We start from the raw sequence: 24,533 nt of genomic DNA, 5'->3' as shown, positions 1-24,533 counted from the left end.
TACCTTGAAACTAAATCAAAAAATGGCTCTGATACCAATTGTTAGAATTTTTTTAGAATAACTAAGAGGTGGGGGGGGGGGTGAATTAGTTATTCAAGGTCCAAATGTCCCATTCAAAATTTTTCGTCAAATAAAGTGTGCCCATTTAACTATTTGTCCATCTAAGTTTTAACTTTCTTATTCAGCAAGTTACTATAAATCAACATGCAAGCATAACACATAAAAGTTCAACACATAACACAGTGATTTACGTGGAAACTCAATTTGGGAAAAACCACTAGTAACATGCTACTCAATTCACACTCTTCTGAAGTGATGCCCTGTGAGAGGCTTGCCCTTTTAAAGGCTACAATACATTGTTAAATGCAACCTAGTTAAAGGATTTAACCATCCTGTTAGAAGTAGGCTTGGTTAGAGAACTTTAGAACATTCACTTGGAATGTGACCCTATTATAGGATTTACAAATGGCTATTAGACCAACCTAAGTCCATAGGATTTTCTTTTACCCTAACTGATACAATTGCTAGAGAGTAGCAATAAGGGGTTTTGACCTGATTGCAACATACAACTTGCAAATCTTAGATCACTTCTTAGCTCATAGCATTGCCTGGCTTTCAGTCTTTGTAACTCTAAAAGCTTGCCCTCCTTTCAAGCTTAGTCTCCTTGAGTCTCCATGCTCAATATACCAATGCAATCCTCTCTTTTTGGCCACTTGTTGCAGTAGAGTTTCTGTGCTTTATTCTTCCTTCTCCTAGTTGTCTTCTCCTTGACACCCTTCAACCACTTTGCAATTTGGCACACCAGTAGCACTTGCTTCTTGGTCTGTGAATCCTTAAATAGAAATCTAGAATTTCTTTCCCTACTTGATTCTTCCCTCTTTTGATTTTAATTTGTATGGATTAGGTAGGATTCATTGAATCTAACCCATATTTTGTTTCTTCTAGAAACATCATGAAGAATCCACTTGAATTCGCTCAAAAATGGTTTACATAAAATTTTGTGCCACTAGCTCATCATCCTTATCCTCCAACTGGTTCACAAAATTCAAGGTAACAACTTTGTCAGCTCAGATTCAACAAATCTTTGTCATTTCCAATAATGCAACAACTTGACACTATTGAAATTTTGATACTTGACACATACTGTGTTACTCAACATCAACTATGTTTTACTGATGCTCGACACCCATTGTGAATTCACTCAGCATCTACTAAGATTTTTTCTAATGCTCAGCACCTGTTACTTTGCTTGACACTTGAACTTCACTCAACACTTTAAGTTTACTCTGCACACACTAGATTTTGCATTTGCTCGTCTCCAACTAAAAATTTGCTTGGCTTAAACTAGCTTGCTTGACATCCACTGCTGAGCTTAGTTTAAGCTTTGCAGTCAACCTTGTTCTAACTTATACTTCTAATGTTTCTAAGCATGACCATCCTCTATGTCTTTGAATATGTTATCAATACATCATTTAACCATTGTCTTAGCTGATCCTTGCACTTCATTACAAAACTATAACTCAACCTTTCCCTTAAGTGCTCTTGTTACATCTTGTTGATTAAATCCTCTTCATCAATCAACTAAGTGATAGTTCTTGGTTCTTATAAGAAATTGTCATTCCTTCAAGTAGAAGGTTTGACATCAATGTCAAAACAATGATTGAAAACATTCTTCTAACAACAATCTCCCTCTTTCAATCAATCTTCTTGATCAATGATCTTTTCAATCAAATTTCCAACACTAATAACAATTGTCAACTTTTATAATAAGTTTGCCAAATTTTATTTTCTCTATAGAAGGAATGGACGGTTTAAGGATATAATTAAGCTTGGAAAAAATAAGTTAGCTTTAACTATTTAAGAATTTTACTATTGTAATGAAGCTTAGTATGTGATGTTTAAGCCATCCACAAATTATTTATTTGACTAATTTCAATGTGATTAAATAAACTAGTTTATGGGGTCAAAGAATAGTAGGTCATGGCTTCTTGTAATGAGGTTACTAAAGTTGTATACCATTTTTCTTTAAACTTGATATGCTATATTAAATAATTGCTTTTCTATTGAGAATTATATGAAATAAATGAGTTAGGACTCACCATGGTGTACTATTGTTAAGGATATAGTCATATAATATGACCACAAATGTAACTTTATGACACCAACCTAGTTGTGGATGTCTAGACACAGATTTATAGGGTAGGAAACCAAATTTGGATAATAATCTAGATCTATAGAGAGAGTTGAAACTAATTTGAACATATATACTACATAGTTGAATCCTGATAGAAATAGCATAGTTTGACTTATTGTGGAAACCATCTCCTAGATATCAATTTTTGATTTTTTATATTAATAGTTGTAAAAAATGGGTAAATGACCTTATAGAAATAACCATAGTGAAGGTAACACTATTAGATGATATAAAGCTCACTATCCAAGGTCATAAATAACACATTAGCCACCCATTAACATGGAAAACAAGTACTTATGGTAGTTAACCAAACTACTATCAAAAGTATTATAGTTGATAGTTTCATACCAGTAACTATTGAGAAAGCTATTTAATCTAGCATTATCAAAGTCCATATTAAAAGTTTTCATTTTGGACATGCATGACCAAATTTTTATCTTCATTAAAAACACCATAAAAATAGTTAAAAATTAGTATAGAATGAGTCTAGTCCATCATTCTTTCTTCTCCTTAGTGGGAAGGGGGGGGGGAGGGGGGCATGTTGGTTCCCTAGCAACACTCCTAGCCAATCATTTGACATGAACCTATAAAGTCTCTTGGCACTCTCATCATCTTCCTCCACCTTACCTCTCATCTTCTCATATTGAAGAAGTTGGAGATTAATTGCTAGAGAATTAATAACCTTTACAAAAAAACTCTGCAAGAGCGGTGAACCTTATGTTTAAATCAACTGATAGATTATTCTATTTTTCAAGCTCGATCTACAAATTCTTCAATTCAGCTTCAACCTATTTGAAAGAAGATTTATACAAATTGGAGGACAGGATAGGGTCTTAAATAGTGGGGTGCATGGGAGGAATAAAATGGATCAAGGGTTGATCAAGGGGTTTCTCTAGGGTAGGGGAAAAAAGAGAGTCCTCCTTAGGCTTCTTAAGGCGGGAAGTAGTAGTCAAGGGAGATTATCATTTGTGTCTAGATTATCATCCTTGGTTATAAGATCAATTGTGCCCATACTAAAGGTAGTTGAGGCATTGGTGTCTTTTTCTTGGGAGGCTTCTTCAATATCTTGGGGTGTATCCTCCTCTTCCTCAATGTAGAAGCCCCTCCTAGCTTTCTTCTTCTCCTTCTTCCTTCCCCACTCCTCTTAGACTCAGAATCCAATTCTATCTCTTTCAAGCTATTATAGTTTTCCTCCTACTTCTTTCTTTTTAGTTTATTGGAAATTCTATTAGATCTTCACCTCCCCCCAAAGGAATCAATTCCTATCTCACCAAGGCCAACGACAAGTTTTATCTAAGGTTTAAAGGACACCAAGGGTTTCCTACCACTAGAAGAAGGGGAATCCTAGGAAATAATATAGGAATTAGGAATGTAGGTGAAAATAGTTATAGGGGAGGTACTAGGGGCTAGGGGTTGCAACAAAATAATATTGCAGGGAGGGCACATGGTATGGTGAAATTCATAAAGTTAGAAAATAAGGCGTTGGTGAAGAATGGTATAGTTTTTACCTTTTTCCCTATGCTTCCTATCATCCATGATAGATTCCTCTAAATCATGTAGTAAAACAAAAGGAAAAAGAATTTTCATCATGATAGAGGAAGAAGTTTTAATAGCAAAAGTGTTAATAGTAACTCACTTAGTGGTGACTGTACAGAGTTAGGTATTTCTGTTAATCTTAGATTGGTTTTGACATATGAGTGACAATATACTTAAGTCACTTACTTAGTTCATGTTGAACAAGTAATGCATGTTGAGCGTAAGTTTTTAAATAGTATATGCCGAGAAAGATATATTCAGTATGTGCCAAGTAACTACGAAGTGTCGAGTCACTCAAATGCCAAACATATAGTAAGTGTCAAGTTATTCAGACACCAACTGAGTTATAGCATTGAAGTTGTAGTCGATGCCAAGCATCAGAGACTTCAAGTGCCAAGTAATATAGTTTTGACATAGTTGTTTGTAATGGAAAAACTACTATGTAAACCATTTTTGAGATGACTTAAGGATTATTTTGTGATCCTAAATGATAACAAAAAATCTTTAATGAGAATTCCTATGTAGTGCATGCACCGAATTATAAAAAATGGAATGTTTAAGTGACAATACGAGTGAATCACAATTGTGGATTCATACCTAATCCTAAGTCACCTAGGTCTTCTTAAGGAGGACAAAACTAAAACTTTTTTATGAATGTGTAAAGAGAAAAGAGAGAAGTTTGCATGCACAAATAGAGAATTCATGGTGACTAAGGAATTGTATATTGAGATACATTGTAGAATCAACTAGAGGAGAATAGAGGAAAGAAATTAGAAGAAAACATAGATACATTTCATCAAGAAGGATCAAGTACACATCAGGAAAGAGGTGATATGCCATCAAGCAACAAAGTGCTAACTAAAGGATCATGCTCAGATATTCTAAAAGGGGAATAAGTTAAATCTCTTAATAGAGTAGTCTTAACAGGTTATTGTAAATCCTTTAATAGGGAACTTACTTCATTGTAAGTCAAAGTCATTTTACTAGGCACACTTCTAACAAGTTAAGATCTAACAATCTTGTAAATTCTTTAACAAGATAGACCTTTCACAGGGTAGTTCATGTTTCATGATCAAAACATTGTAACCTTGATTGGATACACTTTATTATTGTAGTAGTGGAGATTTGACCCCCTAGTTTTACCTTCTCCTTGGAGGGTTTTTGGGTAACCAACTATCTTGGGTCATACATGTTTATTTAATTCCATGCTATGGATGTATATGCATAATTTGGTATTTCAATTTACATATATAGATTGTCAGATGGATGTGTGGTGAATGATTTTAATGTTAAAGTTTTAAGTGTTGATTCACTCACCACCCCCCCGATTTTACTTTTGGTATCAAAGTGAGGTTCTCTAAAAGAAAATATTTTTAGCTTTGAGGAAAGATCTTGGAGATGAAAGTCTACAAGTTGGGAAAGACTATTGAGAACCAGAAGATTGTAATACAAATTTCCCTACATTAGCTGAATGAAGCAAGAGATGAGTTAAAGAAATCATTGAAAATAAGGAAAGAGATAGCTATTGAAGATATTGACACTACTAAATTATTTGTAGATGGAAACACAAGTGAATTTGATGCAAAAAATGTAGATATGATGGAAAAGAATGGAGCCCTAAGTGAAGAGGTAAGAAATATCAAGAGAGACCAAGAAGTCCAATCAATATTCCTATGTGAGGTAACTGAGCAAAAAAAGAAAGCTGAAGAGGAAAAATTCATGATTGAAGATGAAAAAAGGATACTAACCAACATATTAGAAGAGAAAACATTATAGGTGAATAGGATTTCTCACATGCGATTAGAAACATTGAATCAAATGATGATTGTAAATCATGAACTAAATGGAAAAGATATTGTGATCACAACATTGAAGTTGTAGAATGAACAACTAAGAAATGATTTGAAAAGAGAAAAAGAGTTTGTTGAAAGATTAAATAGACCTAGTGAACCTATCAAGTATTTTGAGCAACTGATGAGGTCTCCTAGATCCAATAGTGATACTACTGAATTGGGTTACACTAGAACTAAAGAAGGAGAATCATCCAAAAGTTGTAAAGAAAGAAGTAACAAAGGTAAGAACTCAAAACCTACTTGTCATAATTGTGGTAAGATAGGTCATACTACCAATGTTTGCAAGAGAAAGACTACAAATTAGAATCTTAAGCATAAGTTCATGGGTCATTGTCACAAATGCAAAAAACAAGAACATTAGGAGCATGAATGCAGAACCAAGACCTTAAGCACACAAAGATTTGAAGGTCACTACTATAACTATCAAAAGTATGGACATAGGGCATATGAGTGCAGATCCAACCCTAAATGGTCATTAAACAAGAAGGCAAAGGTAAAGCACAATGAAAACTCTTATAATTGAGATTATAATACTAGGTACAACTATCATTATTATCAAAAGTGTGGACATGTTGCTGAAAATTTCATAAGAACACATTTCAGAAGTGACTACAAAATATGGTTGAGTCAAACTACATGTTTTAGTTGTTTAAAGACTGGTCACATAAGTAGGAATTGTCCAACAAGGTCAAAGGTACCTAGTAGTAAATTCAACAAAGGAAAAGGAAAGATAGATGTTTAAAATGTCAGAGATGAGATGAACAAGACATGGAAGAGAAAGGAAGATTGCAACACATCAAGTTTAGATGGGATCACTTCACCAATTGGGTTATGTGATCACACCACCTCCAATTAAGAAATCAAGAGGTATATGTAGAATTGATATTTAAAAGACATAATATACATTAGTTCCAAGGACTTAGTTATGAAAAGATTATATTTGCATGAAGAAAGATGCAAAGCGTTGTTTAGAATCTAGAAGAAATCTTGAGGTTTTGTCAATTTTCATGTTACTACTGAGCATAAAAATTTTCACTATAGTTGCCAAGTGAAATATAGTTAATGCCAAGCTATCGTAAGTGATAGTGTTGACCAAGCTCATAATGGTTTCTAAGCATAAAGGAAACTTCATAGAAGCTGAGTGAGTTGAAATTTCTATTTAAGTTGGGCATATAACTGTATAAGCACTGATCATTAAATGTGAAGTTTTAAGGTCTATATGATCAATTTTTTACTCATTTAACATCATTGAAAATTGGAGAGATTATGAAGAGCTTAAATTGAATTGAAGAGATCATTCCAAGCATTTTTAGAGTTAATTTGAACACCATTCGATACCATTCCTTAGATTTGAGAAGGTATTTATCGTGTGCCGAGGTACATTATTTTGAATTTGTGCAAACCCTAGGTATTAAAATGGTATCTAGCTCTTTTGCTACTAAGGTCAAAGAGGGAAAGGATGTTTTAAATGTTCACCTTATTAGCAATGAGATTAGATAACCAAATGTCAAGCTAATTCCCAATATTTCTTATAAACAAGACCTGTCTAATGCATAATCCATGATACCACCACAAGTCTTAATGATTCAAGGTGTGAGATGTTGTTACACATGTAAGGTGGGTAGCATAGGAGATATGGAAATCAATGACCTATATGGAAAGTTGTGTGAAAATGGAGTACTGAAGGAGGAATTCAAGATTGTAGAAAGAAAAGGGTTAACCTGTGCCCTAGAATTTCCAAATGTCTTTAAGACAAAGTGGATTAAGATTTCCTTGAGTAGAATTCATGATAATTCTATATGGTTAGAGAGTAGACCTATCAAGATCACTAAGAATATTGTGTAGAGGGTAACTGGGTATCCAACCCTAGATAGGCCCAAAACCATGAGAAGTGATACAAAATAGGTTACTGAGAAAAAACATAGAGGCAATGTGGAACAAAAGAGGAATGTCAATAGATACCATCATAGATCCCCTAATTGCTTTTGTAGCGAGGATTATTTCACACAAATTCTTTCAATCAAGTAGGTTGGTTGAATAGTGTACCTTGTATTGCTATTGACATGGGATACAAGATAGTAAAAAAGGATCATACTTATGAGCTTACTAAGCTATAGTTGCAAAAAATATCAAAAACCTTGGGAGCCATAAGGAAAACCAAGAGTGCACAATGCAAGTTTGGATCAATACTTGTATGCATATTTTTCTATGTGTAGAACACATTTCCTTTCATTGGACAAATTGCATGGAAGATAGACAGGTCTATTGCAACACAAATAGGTGAATACATTGAGCAAATGGGAGAAAATGTTGAGTCTATTATGACTAGTTATTTTGAGGACTTTAAGAAGTCTATGAAACAAAGACATAGGATCCAATATCACTAGTTGAGAAACATTTTAATGTTGTTTTATTTCTAGTTGATACTGATTTCATATATGTTCAAGCTATAATTCCAAGGGTAAGATGGTTAAGACCTCTAGGATATGAGATCAATGTAGGTGAGGAATCTGCAACAATTACAACTTTGCTTGCAAAAGAAGTTGATACTAAGCTTACTGCCTTTGGAAATTATGATTTTGCTAAATCAAAGATAACTATGGACTTGAAGACAACACCAGTAATAAGAAAGGACAAAATTATTAAGAAGCATAAAGAAAAATTTGATGAAGGAGCAGAGGAAGATGAAGAAGAAGATGTTCCTACTCAAGCACCACTAGCCCTAACTCAAGGTTAAGGAGAAGATCAATGTAAAGAGGAAGCCAAGCTTAAAGAAGGTGCCAAGGGAGAAGAATCTTGTGAAGCACATATAGCCACAAAGAACAAGAAGAGGAAAGCTAAAGCTCTAGTAGTTAGCAAACCAAAGAAGAATATAAAACCTAAGCCTATAGTTCTAGTTACTCGAACTAGCACAAGAGCTACTCCTAAGAAAGCTCAAGATGTGGCAAAGCTAAAAGAGATGAATGCTAGAAAAGCTAAACAAGTTGATGATTTTGAGAAGAGACCAAGGATAAAGTATGTTGCTCTAGTAGAATCATATGAGGAGAGGAAAAAATATGATGATAATAACCAATTCAAAATGGTAAGCCATAGTCCTTCTTATGATTTGGATAATCCATGTGAAAATATAAAGAATAATGCAAATTTGAATGGATTTTCACATATTGAATTTGATAAGCTTGGGAAGCTAGATATGGATAAGGTAGAAGAGTTAGTATATGCCATGATGAAAACATTCAAGATGACTCCAATTGAGATTTACAACTCTCTCCTAAAGAATTTATATGATGGATTTGAGAAAAGATGGAAATATAGTCTCACAAGAGGGAGAAATATAAGAGAGACTAAACTTGCAAGAGTGATGCCAGATTTAGATAAATTTGAGATGACAAAGGCTATCAAGAAGTATGCAGGAAGATTTGATCCAAAGTATTGAGAATTCTATATCTTGCAGAATAAAATTGAAGATGTTCAATAGATTACCCAAATATGGAAGGTAATTTATAAGCTGACAACACCTAAGGCAATTGAGCAGACACCTATTGAGGTAGATGATGAAAAAGATGAACAACAAGTAACTAAGGTTACTATAGTTGACACTGAGATAGTTGCACATGTGGAAGGCACTTAGACAAATGTAGATGTATAGGCTACAACTAAAGAAGAGTAGACAATAGAATAAAGTATACAAGATATACCTATTCTGAGTGCTAGTCCACAACATGTAACACAAGTAGACACTAAAATCATAAAGATTAAGAATGCTTTTGACAATGTGACTCAGAATATCAATCCCCTAACAAAGGAGGACATGAAAAAAATATTTTAAGTCACCACCACCAAAGCCAAATTATGTAGTCATCCAATATTGGTGAGTATAGATGAACTTACAAAGGAAGAGAAGACATTTGCAGAGGTGGAAACACAAGACATAATAAAAACCCCTCAATTCACTATGATAAAACCTACATTACCCCTTGTAGTGTATCAAAGAAAAAATCCATCCATGAACAACATTAGCAAATTGGTACACACTATGTTAGTACCAGGAGTTTCTATAGAAGCACAGGACACAATATAAGTTCTAATAGGTTAGGTAGATACTCCTACACCTATAACACAAGTTCAAGGTGTAATTGTAGTTGAAAGGTAAGAAGAGAAGAGGAATGAATAGTTAGACTTGACTACATAGCCTTAGGAACAATTAGCAATCAAAACCATCATTGCTTTTCCTAGAACTACTACTCCTATAAGTCAAGCACTTCACAGTCTGAGTGTAGAAGTTACACTACTACAGTCATCAATGCCTAGTCCTAGTACATTCAAGATAGATGAAGTTACATCATTTGGTGATGTAAAATTGGATGAAGTGATTGTTCTACTAAAGTTTGACTCTGGTGTTGGAAATATAAGATAGGCTAGGTAATTGAGAGGGGAGGGGTGAATCAGGAACCAATAAAACTTATTCTTACTTCACCAATTAATCCTTTATATGTATTCTGATCTAACTACATAGATGAAAAAATGAAAGCATTAAAACACTTATAACACTTTGACACGAGATATAGTGACCCAAGAACTTTCTAGATAGAAAGTAAAACTAGGGTGGGGATGATACCCACAAGCTTTAGTACTACAATATAAAGTTGGCTAGATAAGGCTTACAATGATCACTTTTGATGATCAACCCTATTAAGAGAAATAAGGACTACTAGGTATACCTTGTAAAAGGATTTACAAAACATACAATGAAGTATGCACTCAGTAAAGAGATTTACAAAAGAATGTTCAGTCTACCTTGTGAAAGGATTTAACTATTCCACTTGCTAGGATGAACCATTGGCTAATCTCTAATTTGCAGCTATGATTTCCTAGTTGAGATTCCTTTGGAGTGTAATGATCACCTTGCTATAATAGATAAATCCTTGCTACTCCTTATACTACTTGTAGCCTTCTTACCTTGCACTTCTTCTCTCACATATATCTATATTCCATGTTACTTACTTTGGATGGGATACAATACATTATATATATACCAATCTAATTTACAATTCATTAAAGTTAGCTACAATACAAGTTTCACCAAAAAACATAAAGTTAGCCCAACTGCTGGTCCTTAGGTTCTAAAGACAAACTCAGTGACATTCTAATACTCAACAACAATTGTCAACACTCAACATTGTCATGCTCTTGGTAGATACAAAAGCTTGGTTCACACTAATCACTTCCAAGTAGTCTAAACTTAGTCAACATTGTGACTTAGTGAACATTATAAAACTCGACATATAAACTGAATCACTTGGTTGATACTGCATAGCTCAATCAACACCATCACTATGAGCTCAGTATAAATGGAATCACTTGGTTGATACATCTTGGCTCGCTCAACACTAGATTCACATTACTAATGTTGTGAACTTGGTAAATGTTGGAGAACTCGATTTGCACTGAGCAACTTGATAAACAATACGAAGCTCAGTTTACACTAATAATCATCAACTTGGTAGATATTGCTTAGTGCAAATTGAATACTATTTCTAGAACTTGGTAGAAATTGTAGAACTCAGTAAAACTTGAATTACTTGGTTAACACTATAAACTACAAGATAAGCTTGGTAGCTGCTAACCATTAATTGTGCATCACTAATAAAAAAACTTGATTAAAATGTCAACAATCTTCCCCTTTGGCATTAGTGACAAAAACATTCATCAATTAAAAACTGAATTCTCAAAATTTTTAAGTTCAAAACAATATTTAGTCTCCATCTTGTGTCTTCAACTCAATAAAAAACTTTGTTTTTGAGATTTTTCAAAATTGCTTTTGTAAGAGATGTTTTCTGATCATCTGTAAATGTATATGTATAATATTGTGATACTTCCCCATACATATATATACAATTTACTTACTATATATCTTATATCTTTTATATTACATCTTCTCTTCCCATCTTCTCCCCCTTTATTGCATCTTTACATATTCTCCCCCTTTTTTACATAAATGCCAAAGGTGTATGCTACATGGTTAGAATGTACCTTTAAATTAGTGACATTGTCTTGTCCCAATTTTCTTGTAACACCTTGCTTTCATGCAATGAAATCTATACTTCAGCTGATAACTCCATGATGTGATCAGCTATGGAGAAGTTGTTGTCATGGATGAGAGTTTTGGTATGTGCAATATGTTTCTACAATGCATACATGTTTGGAAGAATCATGCCTTGAATGTCTAAAAGTGTGGTCATAATACTAGCTTCTTCCCTTAATAACTCTTCTTGCATATTAGACATAAATATGATCTCTGAGTAATGAGTAGAACAATAGCTCGAGTCAAGTAACAACTGGTGTGTGTAATACCCCAAAATTGGCTCATTGCCATTATACCAATTCTAGTCTATTCTTGATAATTTCAAAGTCCTATTCTAATAGGCAATTCTCATTCTGCTATTCGCTACTTGACTTAATTGTCAGATGCAGAAAACCTAAATCTACATTCATCATGCTTATTATTTAATTCCTATAGTATTTACTCATATTAGTCACATTAAACCTATTTGATTAATATTTAATTTAATTATTAAAGTATTTATACTTTAATTCAATTAAATTATATCCTAAGGCTAATGTACTATGGAACTAAATTTATTTAATTTAATAAATACGCCTATCTTAATTAATTAAATGTAATTATTTAATTAAATGGGAAAGGTATTTCTAATTAATTAAAAGAAATTATTTAATTAAATGGAGTACTTACTTCTAAATAATTAAACAAAGTTATTTAATTAAATGGGAAGCCATTTCCAATTAATTAAATGAAGTTATTTAATTAAACAAAAGTGTCTCTAATTAATTAAAGATTATTTAATTAAATAGAAAAAGTAATTATGAGAGCATATTTCATTTTATTAAATTAAATATCTCAACAAAATCTCTCTTAAATTCAAAAAAGGGGAATTTCCAGTTCACTATTGATAAAAAATGAGTTAACTCAGTTAACTCCTTTTTCTACTCAAATTAAAATAGTTAACTCCTTATTTTACTCAAATTAAGTTTGTTAACTCCCTTTAATTTGGGAATCTCCCTTTATGACTGAAACTCATCTTCAATCCTGACCGTTGATGGATTCCAGGAGAATCTATTTAAGAGACCCTCATCTCTTCATTTTAAAGAGGATGAATTGATTTGCTATCGAATTGCTGTTAAAATTCATGCTCATATTTACTTAGATTTCTTTCATACATTCTCATTCTTAGTTTAATCTCATTTTAGTTTAATCATGCATATGCTTAATCTAGTTTGCTTTATTTGTTCTTAGATTACATTGCATCTTTCATTTTTTAGATTAATCTGTATACTCATTCTTAGCTTAATTCCATTTGGTAAATCCTTCGTTCTTAGAGGGTCTGGTTGCCTGCACCTCGATTCTGAGGATATTAACAGGCAAAATCCCTTTAGATAGAAGGCAATAGGTCACTTTACAGGGCAAATTTCAGATGAACAATTCAATGTTCATTCTGCGATGAATCCGCAAATAAGGACTATGTTGAAATGTGTGTGTTAGCATAGGTCGCATTTTCACATATACATTTCTGGCACCCACCGTGGGGCACAAAAATCAATTTTTCTGGCCTCTTTCTGTATTTTTTAAATCATTTTTTTATTCTCTGTCCGTACTGTTCTGTACAGATTTGGGAATCTTCACGCGAAAGTGTTCATTTTTGCGCAAGGATCTAGAATCTTCACGCGAAGATTCTTTTTGCATCGCGCGAGAAAGATTTTTTTAGCGCACGAAGCTTCGCGCGAGCCGATTTTAATTTCGTGAGAGCCGAGTTTAATTTCACGCAAGCCAAATTTAATTTCGCGCTAGCCGAATTTGATTTCGCGCGGGCCGTAAAACTTCTTCGTGCGGACTGTCAAAAATTTTGCGCGAAACTCTACTGAAAGAGGTGAATTTTTTGCATTGATTTGCGTGTTTTTTGATTTTTTTGCTGACTATTCGTGATTTCTAGTATTTCTGTGTTTTCTAATTTTTTTGAACAACATAGCAGCGGTTTGTGGAACAATGGGAAAAGCATGCTAAAGTTGTCAGGAACAGGTAAAAATCTACTAAGCGTGTTGCAAAGATCACTCGGTAATCTTCATCAGCTGATAACATTTCATTTGGATCTAAAAAAAACATCTTTTGTGTTGAGCTTGTGTGTTTCCTTCTGTATTTCCATTTTACAACACATGCATAAACTCATACTAGGGTGTGATCTCTGTTAGTATTCATTTAGTAGGCTTAGTCTTTAGTGATAGATCTGATTAGCTATCTTGGGTTATTGGACTCGCTAATCTGTCAGCCCTTCGTTCAACCCTGTGGTTGCAAGCTCAGCACCATGTTAAATAGGGGAGGGGTCTACAGGACATAAGCGTTAAAGGCTCCACAAGGCAACCCTTTTGTGCTTTTTTAGAACTCACTAATTTCTGAGTTGTGGACTCATTTTGGCTTGTGTGAGAGGTTAAATGTTCCACATCTTTGGACTCACCTCACATTAGTTAAAGTGTTAAGTGTACCACATTGTGCTTTTTGATTACTTTTAGATAGATTTTCTTTCAGGAATTAACATCTGTACACACATAGTAATTAAGCCCCCATGAACACTATTCGTGGATCTTGAGGGAGTGGGTTCCTAGTGAAACTCCTCTCTAAGACGGATTCCTTATGGGTGGGGAGGATACTTTGAGCATCTCGTAGATAGATGAATCTTCGACTTGTTGATTAAGGCATCCTTTCTCTGGAGAGGTTGATAGATCACAGGAAGATGATATCATTGATCTTTAAGAGATAATCTTAGTCTAGCGTGTCAGATTAATCTATTTGTTTTGATTGGGCTAAAGGTGAAAAGGTGTCAAAACCTTGAATCTGGAAGCTAAGTCCCCTTGTGGTATACTATTGTGAGTTGGTCACCTTTAGAGAGGGTTAATCATAGCAGACAATCCCTCTACAGGGAAAACTATGATGACGGAACCTCAAGCGGTAATAGCCATTTTTACCATGGCAGTGACAACCACTATATAAATGTCCTTGTGGAAGAAATCTCCATAGGTGTGGTTCATTGTGGGTTGTCAGATCTCCCTAGCAGCTCTTGAAGATTAAGTTCTCGGACTGTGTCAAAACCTCGGTGCGTCGGGATTGGAGGTCACCCCTGTGAGTCATAAAAGTTGCAGAGTCAAACCATTACAAAATACCTTAGAGAAGCCAACTTTTATTTTCTAGGAATGTGTGCAATGATTGCAAAACCTTTTGAAAACGTACACAAATAGCTCTCTTAGGGATTAGCACAAACTATGTCACTTGATTGTTCATGCTCAAGGTTGCTTTTGAACTTGCTCATTGTTTTCAGACGTGCTTGAAATCACTTGCTTGCTATTCTACATGCCTGTTTATTTTCCTGGTTATTGGATCGATCAAAAATTTTGTCAAAATTAGTCACCGTTGTGAAACTATTCTGTCCTTTTGTGCGAAATCATTTGGCTCTCGTGCGAAGCCATTTTTCCCTCGTGCGAAATTAAAGTTTTGTTGCGCATCTTTGTGCGATCCAAAAACATTCTCGCATGAAATTAAAAGCTGTTACTGATCTTCACGCGAGATAGAAACATCTTCGAGCGACCTGTAAAACTTCTTCGTGCGCCTCGTAAAGGTTTTTCGTGTGAGATTTTGTATCAGCATTTACAATCTGGGTCTGTTCTAGCTATTTGCAGCCTGCACGCTGTCCTTTTCTGCATTCATTTATTGCTCTCTATTTGCAAACAGTTTCGGAATAGCGACACTTCGCTTAACTGAAACTTGTGTCTTATACCTTGACTAGTCTCATCTCATACATAATCTTGGTCCTCGTCTTAATGCTTGTCATACTTTGTGCCGCAGTGGTCATAATATTTGGCTGTTCTAGCCTTTAAATTAGACCATTTGTTCCTTAGTGAACATCATTCTTGCTACTATCTTGTCCTTTTTGAGACTCAGTTTTAGTATAGTCCTTGTCCAAGTTCTAGCTTCTTGTCCTTGCCTATGACTGTCACAACCAGAAGCGGCAACGCGTTTTATCCTAATAACATTAGACGTGGTCGCGCTAGGGGTCATAATCATGACAGAGGTAGCTTACCTTTTGCTACGCAATCTATATCCAGTTTGGCTAGTGAGGCGTCTTCATGATCTTCCTCACCTGCAAGGTCATCTCAAGTTCAACAAACATTTTCCAATTTGCAAAAAATTAGGAATCCTTTTTACCAAAAGGATATTGAGACAGGTAGGATTCTTGCATCCTCAAACACAATGTATGATCCTTTCTCCACAGACCCTTTTGAAACACAATGTATGGAAATTGAACAAGTTCCTATAATGACTAATCGTGAACTTGAACGGGGTAGCCATAGTCGATATCAAGAATAACCTATTGATGACAAAGAGAAAGAGAAAGAAAATGACACTGATGAAGAACACGAAGAGGTGGAAATCCTTCCTGAATACATAGCAAGATGTCAAAGAGACAAAAACTTTCAGAAGGTCATGGGAATCTTACTCAACGAAGAGAAAGAAAAGTACTTTCTCAAACTCGCCCAAGAGGGAGCTAAACTGCCCACACATTTCAATGTGGAGACCATTATCACACGTGAAGAAGAAACTGAGACCACTAAACTCTAAAAACAACTAAAAATTATGCAAGACCAATTGGCTCAGATGATGCATGAGAAAGAGAAACCCAAAAAGACATACACATTGGACGCTCTTTGATCATTTCCATTTGACAAAAGTATAAACATGCCGCCTTTCCCAAGAGGTGTAGAACTACCCAAATATGACAAGTACTTTAGTACTACTGATCCCCAAGATCACTTGTGGGAATTTGGTGCTTTGTCTATGGAGTTTATACATAATCAAACATACCTCATGTGTTTATTCCCTAGAAGCCTAGGTGGTCAAGCTTTGGAGTGGTTCTCACATTTACCTCTTGGTATCAAGACGTTTGATGAAATTGCTAATTCATTTGTCCAACAATATTCTCATAACATTCAACATCCTATAAATATTCGAGATCTATGCAACCTTAAACAGAAGGTTGGTGAGCCTTTTCTCACTTTCCTCCAACGGTGGAGACAGCTTTATAATAAGCACTCCCGTAAAATTCTAGAAACGGAGAAGCTCGACATTTTTACTGATAACCTCTTACCTGATTTCGGGTATAGAGTCCAACTACAAGGTCCACATACCTTTGAAGACATGATTACACAGGTTATCCGTATCGAAGAATTTATGGTCAAGAAAGGTGAGCTCACTCTTCGGAGAGATACAAAACAAGGTTCCACTTCCAACAGGGATAAAACCAAACATGTCAACAAGAACTGAGAAATTGTACATGATGGGGTTGTTGATAATGTCACACCAAAACCTGCTAAAGCAGCATTTAATCTCATAGACTGCTTCAAAGTGGCCAAAAGTGCTGAGAAGCCTCCTCCTGACAATAAAACGTCTAGGAACAAATCGAGAAACTCATGGGCAGCATGACCCAATCAAGAGTATACGCCTTTAGGAGAACCTTTGGATGTGGTTTACAAAACATTGCTACAACACAAGCTTATCTCACCAATGGATAACCCTTGTCCCTATGATCCACAACCATGTCCACCATGGTGGAATGAGACCTCATTTTGTGAGTATCACCAAAACAAGGGACATAAAACCATCAACTGTATAAACTTACGTCATAAAGTCCAGGACATGATTGATGCTGGTGAACTTGTGGTAGATGGACATAACAAAAACTCAGACCATAAGGCGTTCAAAGAGCCTTTCCCAGCTTATAAAAAAGGAGAGACTTTGAAACCAGAACCCTACAATAAGGTCAACTATACGTATTCCAATGATGAAAATGTCATTCACATGGTTGAACTTGTAGATTCTGAATACTGCAACATTATTACCATAAAGGGGAAGCAAGATAACGATAAACCCAAGACACCATTTGTCTTGAGAGGCCCTACTTCCAATAACATGGATAATGCGTCTTCGCAATACTGTGCTAACGTTGTTACTCACTCTCATGCGAAATTGGTGCTCAAAGGCCCTACACCTCCTACTTCAAATCTTGAACAACACAAGGACAAAGCCCTTGCTGGTCCATCCGGTAAAGGTACAAAACACACGACGAACTTGACTGCAACCAGTTATAGTGTTCTAGATCAATTGAAATGAATGAATGCTCACATTTCTATATTTGAGCTACTTAAAATCTCGCCTACTCATAGGAAAATTCTGGACAAAGCCCTCACTGAGGCAAACGTTCCTCAAGATCTTGATCTTGAACAATTTCAATCCATGGTAGGTAACCTAACCTCACCTCATCTTATGACCTTCTCCGAGGAGGATGACAACTCACTGAATCACCCACACAATCAGCCTCTACACATTGAGGTTATGATCCACCAGACACGTGTTCATTGGGTACTCATCGACAATGGTGCTGGCCTAAATATTGTTTCTGCGGCTCTACTTAGACAATTGGATTATTTTGAGGACTCTGTTGATCCTCGATGAAAGATCACTATTAAAGCATACTATGAAGTAGAACAAAAGTTAGTAGGTCTTGTGACTTTACCAATTCGCGTCGGTCCTGCCGAAAGGGATGTCACTTGTCAGGTGCTTGACATTCCCTTAGCCTACAACATTCTGTTGGGACGACCATGGATACATGAGATGCACACTATGCTTTCCACATACCACCAATGCATTAAATTCCCATTTCATGGCTTTGAAGTTACTATTCCTGCAACTACTAGCTACACTTGCAATATGCTCAAAGCTGCTGATTCTTTTGTCCCTGCTAACTGTGAGTCTACTGATTGTCATAACCATAAGCTGAAACAAATTGAGTAGTCATTTAAATTGAAAGAAACTGGTATGGGAGAGTACCACATGGAACCAGTACTATCATTAACATCTATTCCAGAGTCCCCTCGACATTTTGGGAGACCCTCAGTAGAAAAGAAGCCATTCGTGTTGACACCTCAGACCAAGTTTAATGGCTCTTTTGTTAAAGCTACAGTTCCCTTAGAAGATGAAAGTGAAAATAGAGCCATTTCTGCATGGCTTTACAAAGAAGAGTCTCCAGTAGACCTAACAGAACAAGCTCGAGAAATCACTCCTAAGAAGTATGGACCTGGTCTTAAGCTTATGAAGCATTTTGGCTACAAGGGAACTAGCCCTATTGGGTGCAATAACAATGGTTTAATAGATCCTGTCAAAGCAACAACTCGAAGCAATAGTGACACAACTGGCCTAGGGTTCAAGAAGGTCCCTTTCCATTTGGGATCCAATAAATTCATACCCGTACCTGAGAGTTCATCTGAAAATGAGTCACAATCTGAATCAGGTACTCGAGAGGAAGAATCTGATGATGAGGATTCTTACCTTCATCCTATTCCTTATGATCTTGCTAAATTCTTTGCTAAGCCAGATAACTTTGTGCCACATGTTAGCACTCTGGATGATACTAGTGATTCTTCTGAGGACAATACTGAGCAACTCAAATATCATTTAGAAAAGGGGGAATCTAGTCAGTCATGCCATATTGAGTATTTGTGTAAGAATCCAGAGGCTGAAGGAGAGTATGTCCCTATCACTATTGGGGAGTTCTATAGTCTCTCACCATGTAGCACCGATTCTCATGAATATGAATTTGACAATCTTTCAGAAGCAACTACTGATAAAGACATTGACCAAGTGCATGTCTATGAAAATGAAATCGAAGTGAGTGAAATGTCTAGGGATAGGTCACAGGGGTCTTATCCAACTAGTGTCTTAGAGTCATCAAATACTAACATTCATACTCCAAGATGTTTGAATACACCTGTGGGTGAGGTCGCCATAGGTCTCGAATTGCTAGTCCACACATTTAATAACTATACTGTGAACGCAATTGAACCAGCCACTACTCTCTCACTTGCACATCCTGAGGTTATAGATTGGAACCCCAATGCATCTAACGAAGTCCCCACATTCCAAAATGACTATACTCTTGCCTGTTACCTAAATGCTATCAAACCTGTAACGTCTTCCACCAATGAGCAAAGCGTCAACATGACTGAGGCCGACATCAAATATCTCAGTCACATAATTAAAAAGAAAAAATGCAAGAGGTCCGATGGTGAAAACCACATTGTGGCAGTGTCGGATGCAAAAAAAGTAAAAACAAAAGATGTATCCAAGGGTGAAAACCTCTCTGAGGCACCCGCGGATGAGATATTTGATGTCCTTACCAGTTACTTTTAGGAGAGATCATTAGTGTTAATAGAGCCAACATAGTTGATTAACTTGGGCACAGAAGAACATCCTCATGTGATACATCTGGCTCAGTCATTGTCAACTAAAGAAAAGGAACAATTCATTGCCTTTTTCAAGGGAAAGAAAATAAATTTTTCCTGGACATATTCTGACATGCCAGGATTGGATCCTGATCTTATTATGCATCACTTGTCCATAACACCAGGCATAAAACCAGTTAAACAGAAGCTTAAGAAAATGCATCCTCATGTTGCATTGCTAGTCAAAGCCGAATTGGAGAAACTTCTGAAGGCTGGTTTCATTTGTGCAATTGATTATGCTGAATGGATATCCAATATTGTCCTTGTGTCCAAACATGATAAGTCTATCAGAGTTTGTATAGATTTCCGTTATCTTAACTTGGCATGTCCTAAAGATGACTTCCCACTCCCTAATATTGATATGATTGTGGACATGATGGCTGGCTATGAGATGTACTCACTTATGGATGGTTTTTTTGGATACAATCAAATAAAAATTGCACTAGAAGATCAAGAGAAAACAGCCTTCACATGTGCATGGGGAACCTTTTGTTGGAATGTGATGCCATTTGGTTTAAAGAATGCTGGAGCTACATATCAGCGGGCTGTTACTAAAATTTTCCATGACATGATGCATAGAACTATGGAGGACTATGTTGATGATACTTTGGTCAAAAGCGCTAAATGCAATACCCATTTGCACGATTTGGGACCAATCCTAGATTGTATGGAAAAGTTTAGTCTTTGGGTCAATCTTAAGAAGTGTGCATTTGGTGTCACATCAGGAAAACTGTTAGGATATATTGTTTCTGCAAAGGGAATTGAAGTAGATCCATAAAAAATACAAGCAATAATGGACATGCCACCACCTTGAAACATCAGTCAGATGAGAGGACTACAAGGAAGGCTTCAAAATTATTTGCAGGTTTATTTCACAATTGGCGGATAAATCACAACCCTTCACAAAGACCTTACATAAGGGTGTGAAATTCAATTGGAGCCAGGATTGTGAGAAAATCTTAACATAGATTAAAAAATATCTTGTCAATCCACCAATCCTGATGCCTCCTATGCATGGGAAGCCTTTGCTTTTATACATTTCAGCCACTGAAACATCTTTGGGAATCCTGTTAGCTCAGGAAGATAATGATAAAAAAAGAAAGAGCTATTTATTACTTGAGACGAACATTGGTGTCTTATGAGAAAAACTACAGTATTATTGAGAAAGCTTGCTTGGCAGTTGTCTTTGCTTCCCAAAAGTTGAGACACTACATGCTTGCCCACACTACATGGCTTGTGGCTAAAATAGATCCATTAAAGTATTTGATCAGCAAGGCAGCTCTCACAGGAAGATTGGCTAAATGGGTCATGATACTAAGTGAGTTTGACATCCAATATGTTGAACACAAAGCTATAAAGGGACAGGCAATTGCAGACCAGCTGGCTAAGGCACCCATACAGAGTCTTCTACAAATAAACTTTGATTTTCCAGATGAGTCAATTCTAACACTCACTCGCCATACATGGGTTATGTTCTTCGATGGATCCTTCACACAACAAGGATTAGGTGCTGGATTACTTTTCATCACACCACAGAAATACTCATTGCCCAAAGCGTACAAGATTCTGTTTCCTTGTACAAATAACATTGCTAAATATGAAGCTTTGATCAATGGTATGAAAATTTCAGCTAAATGGAGAGTAGATCAGTTGGATATCTTTGGTGACTCTCAGCTTGTCATCAACCAAGTAAATGATGTGTATCAAACAAAGGATGAAAAACTAATTCCTTACAAATGCATGGTTGATGACTTGACAAAATATTTTGCACACATCACCTTCCAACAAGTTCCATGTGCAGATAATAAAGTGGCTGACGCCATGGCCACTCTGGCCTCCCTTCTCCAAATGCTAGAAAATGATCTACGACATGAGTTCTTGGTGGAAGCGTTACACTACCCAGCCTATGAGACACCTGATTCCAAGATGATCTTCTCTATTATAGGACAGGAATCATCCCGCTACCATCACATCTATTCCTACCTTCATAATCAAACCATTCTGGAAGGTCTGACCCGAAATGAGAAACGTTACCTAATCTGTAACACTTCACATTATGTCATTATTTGTAAGAACCCCAAATAGGCTCTACGCTGATCACTGTTTGTTTCCCTGGGTGTAATGATTGTTTTTGGTTTGTTTTTGAATGTTTTAAGTTGTTTTTGGGTTTTTGAGTTGATGAAAAGAAAATACAAATATTGAAAACTAATCTTACCTAAAATTATAACTCAAATCTGGTTATAATGCTAATCAAGTTCATTTATTCAGATGGCTCCAAATGTATGTACAATACTTATTGCTGGAAGAATACATTAAAAACATCATCATTAATAGTTGAAAAAAACTTGATTTTTGTCTCCAATATGCAACCACGTTGCTGGTTGCTTCCTCCTTGGGTAGTGCCTATCAAAAATTGCAATATTAAATCTCTGATTTTTAATTCACGGTAGCGCTATACTGTTCACAGCACTGTAGCTGTTGTTATAACCCCTTCCAACCTATAAACAAATTCATCCACTTTTTCCCTACTGAAACACAATATTGACTCTAGAATGAAGTCAACTCACAGGCAAAATTCAAGTGATATTTCACACCCTCAAATTGCATCAACTCTGAAGATACTACGTTCTCCATAGTCTGAATTCTTCTGAAACTTGTAGAAACCCTTGTTGCCACAACTTCAAGAAATTTCACAAGGCAAAGTTTTTAAGCAATTCTCATAACCTTCTCTTGAAGGAAGACAAGGTTTGTTTATAAGGACTCCTCAACTCCAGAATGAGTCTCCACACTCAATGTGGGATAAAAGATATAATAATAACATAAAAAATGTTATTACATTAAAACTTAGAAAATTCCTTTTAATTTTTCCATAAGCTTGGACCCACAATTAATTGAAATGATGGCCCCTTTTATGATATCATGACCCTCACTTAAGTTATATATTATAACTTAACAATATAGGCTTAAAACCAATAATGTTTATTTTAACTAAATAAACATTAATATCTCCATTATTACTCAACATTTTTGAATTTCGTTTGGAGTGGGAGCTAACATGATAGAACTGCATATGACCATACCCCTTTTCTAAAAATAGCAAGGGTCTATCTTTATAACTCCAAAACTGCTAAAAATAGCCTGACCAAGCCAAACTCAAAGGAAAACTCATCATAAACAAACTCTGGCAACCTAGAAGAGTACTATGCTCTGGTCCTTGGAGGAGCTCCACACCAAGGTGACCCTCTATCCAATCTTATTAACCTACGAGGGTCTCTGATAGTCTAATCACCAACTAAAGTGATGTCTCTAGCTAGAAGGGGACATCATAGTCCGCACTCCTTGAAATTGCTTGTCCTCAACCAATCTCAACTCTGGATGCTGTAAAATATCCTCGCTCTCCCAAGTAGCATCCTCTACTAGCAAATCCTTCCACTTCACCAAATATTCTCGGATGGTATGTTTCCTCAAGTTCCTCTCTCTAAAATCCATGATAGCCTCCAGTATCAAAACAAGTTTTCCCTCATCATCCAAGGGTGGTAGTACTATAGAAGGCACAATATGATGCCCTAGCGCCTTTTTGAGGCGTGACACATGAAAAAAATTGTGCACCTTGCTCTCCGTCGGCAAGTCTAACTCATAAGCCACCTCTCCCACTTTCCTGATAATCCTAAATGGACCATAGTATCGTGGCTTGAGTTTCTCGGCACCACTCTTCTTGAGAGTGGATTGACGGTAAGGCTGCAACATAAGATACACCATGTCTTCAACCTCAAAAGTCTGCTCAGTCCTCTTCTGATCTGCATACTGCTTTTGCTGATTTTGTGCCTTAGTTAGATTATCCTTGAGAGTCTTAACAAGGTCTTGACTCTCCTGTAACAAATCACCTACACTGGGCACTCTACTGTCACTCAAAAGTAGATCCATAAAATTGGGTGCCTCATACCCATACAGGGCCATAAAGGGTGACATCTGAATAGACATGTGATAAGTGGTATTGTAGCAATACTCACAAAGATAAATTCACTTTACCCATGCCCTTTGTTGCCCTGCTATACAATTTTTGAGATATCCCTCCACCCATTTGTTTACTATCTCTGTTTGACCATCTATTTGAGGGTGGTAGCTAGTACTCGGAGTGAGCTCCGTCGCACACAACCTGAATAGCTCCTGCCAAAAGTGACTCATAAACCTGCTATCTCTGTCACTTACAATGCTCCGAGGTAAGCCATGTAATCTGAATATCTCTTTGAAGAACAACTCTGCCACCTGTGTAGCAGTGATTGAAAAGAAGTGTGCAAACTTCGTAAGGCGATCCACAACCACATATATGTAGTCCCTACCTTGGGCTCTAGAAAATCCTGTGATGAAGTCCATAGACAAACACTCCCACTTCCTATCAGGAATCGAAAGTGGCTGCAGTAAATCGGCTGGATAGGAGTGTTCTTGCTTATTCTGTTGGCAAGTGGGACACTCCCTAACATACTAAAGTACCTCTTCTTTGAGCCCTTTCCATGTGAATCACTCTCTAATCTGTCGGTATGTCTTGTAGA

This window comes from Cupressus sempervirens, chromosome 5 (assembly GCF_028749045.1).
Source record: "Cupressus sempervirens isolate cs-2001-9-10 chromosome 5, ASM2874904v1, whole genome shotgun sequence".
Classification (NCBI taxonomy): Eukaryota; Viridiplantae; Streptophyta; class Pinopsida; order Cupressales; family Cupressaceae; genus Cupressus; species Cupressus sempervirens.
This window is presented reverse-complemented; position numbering follows the sequence as displayed.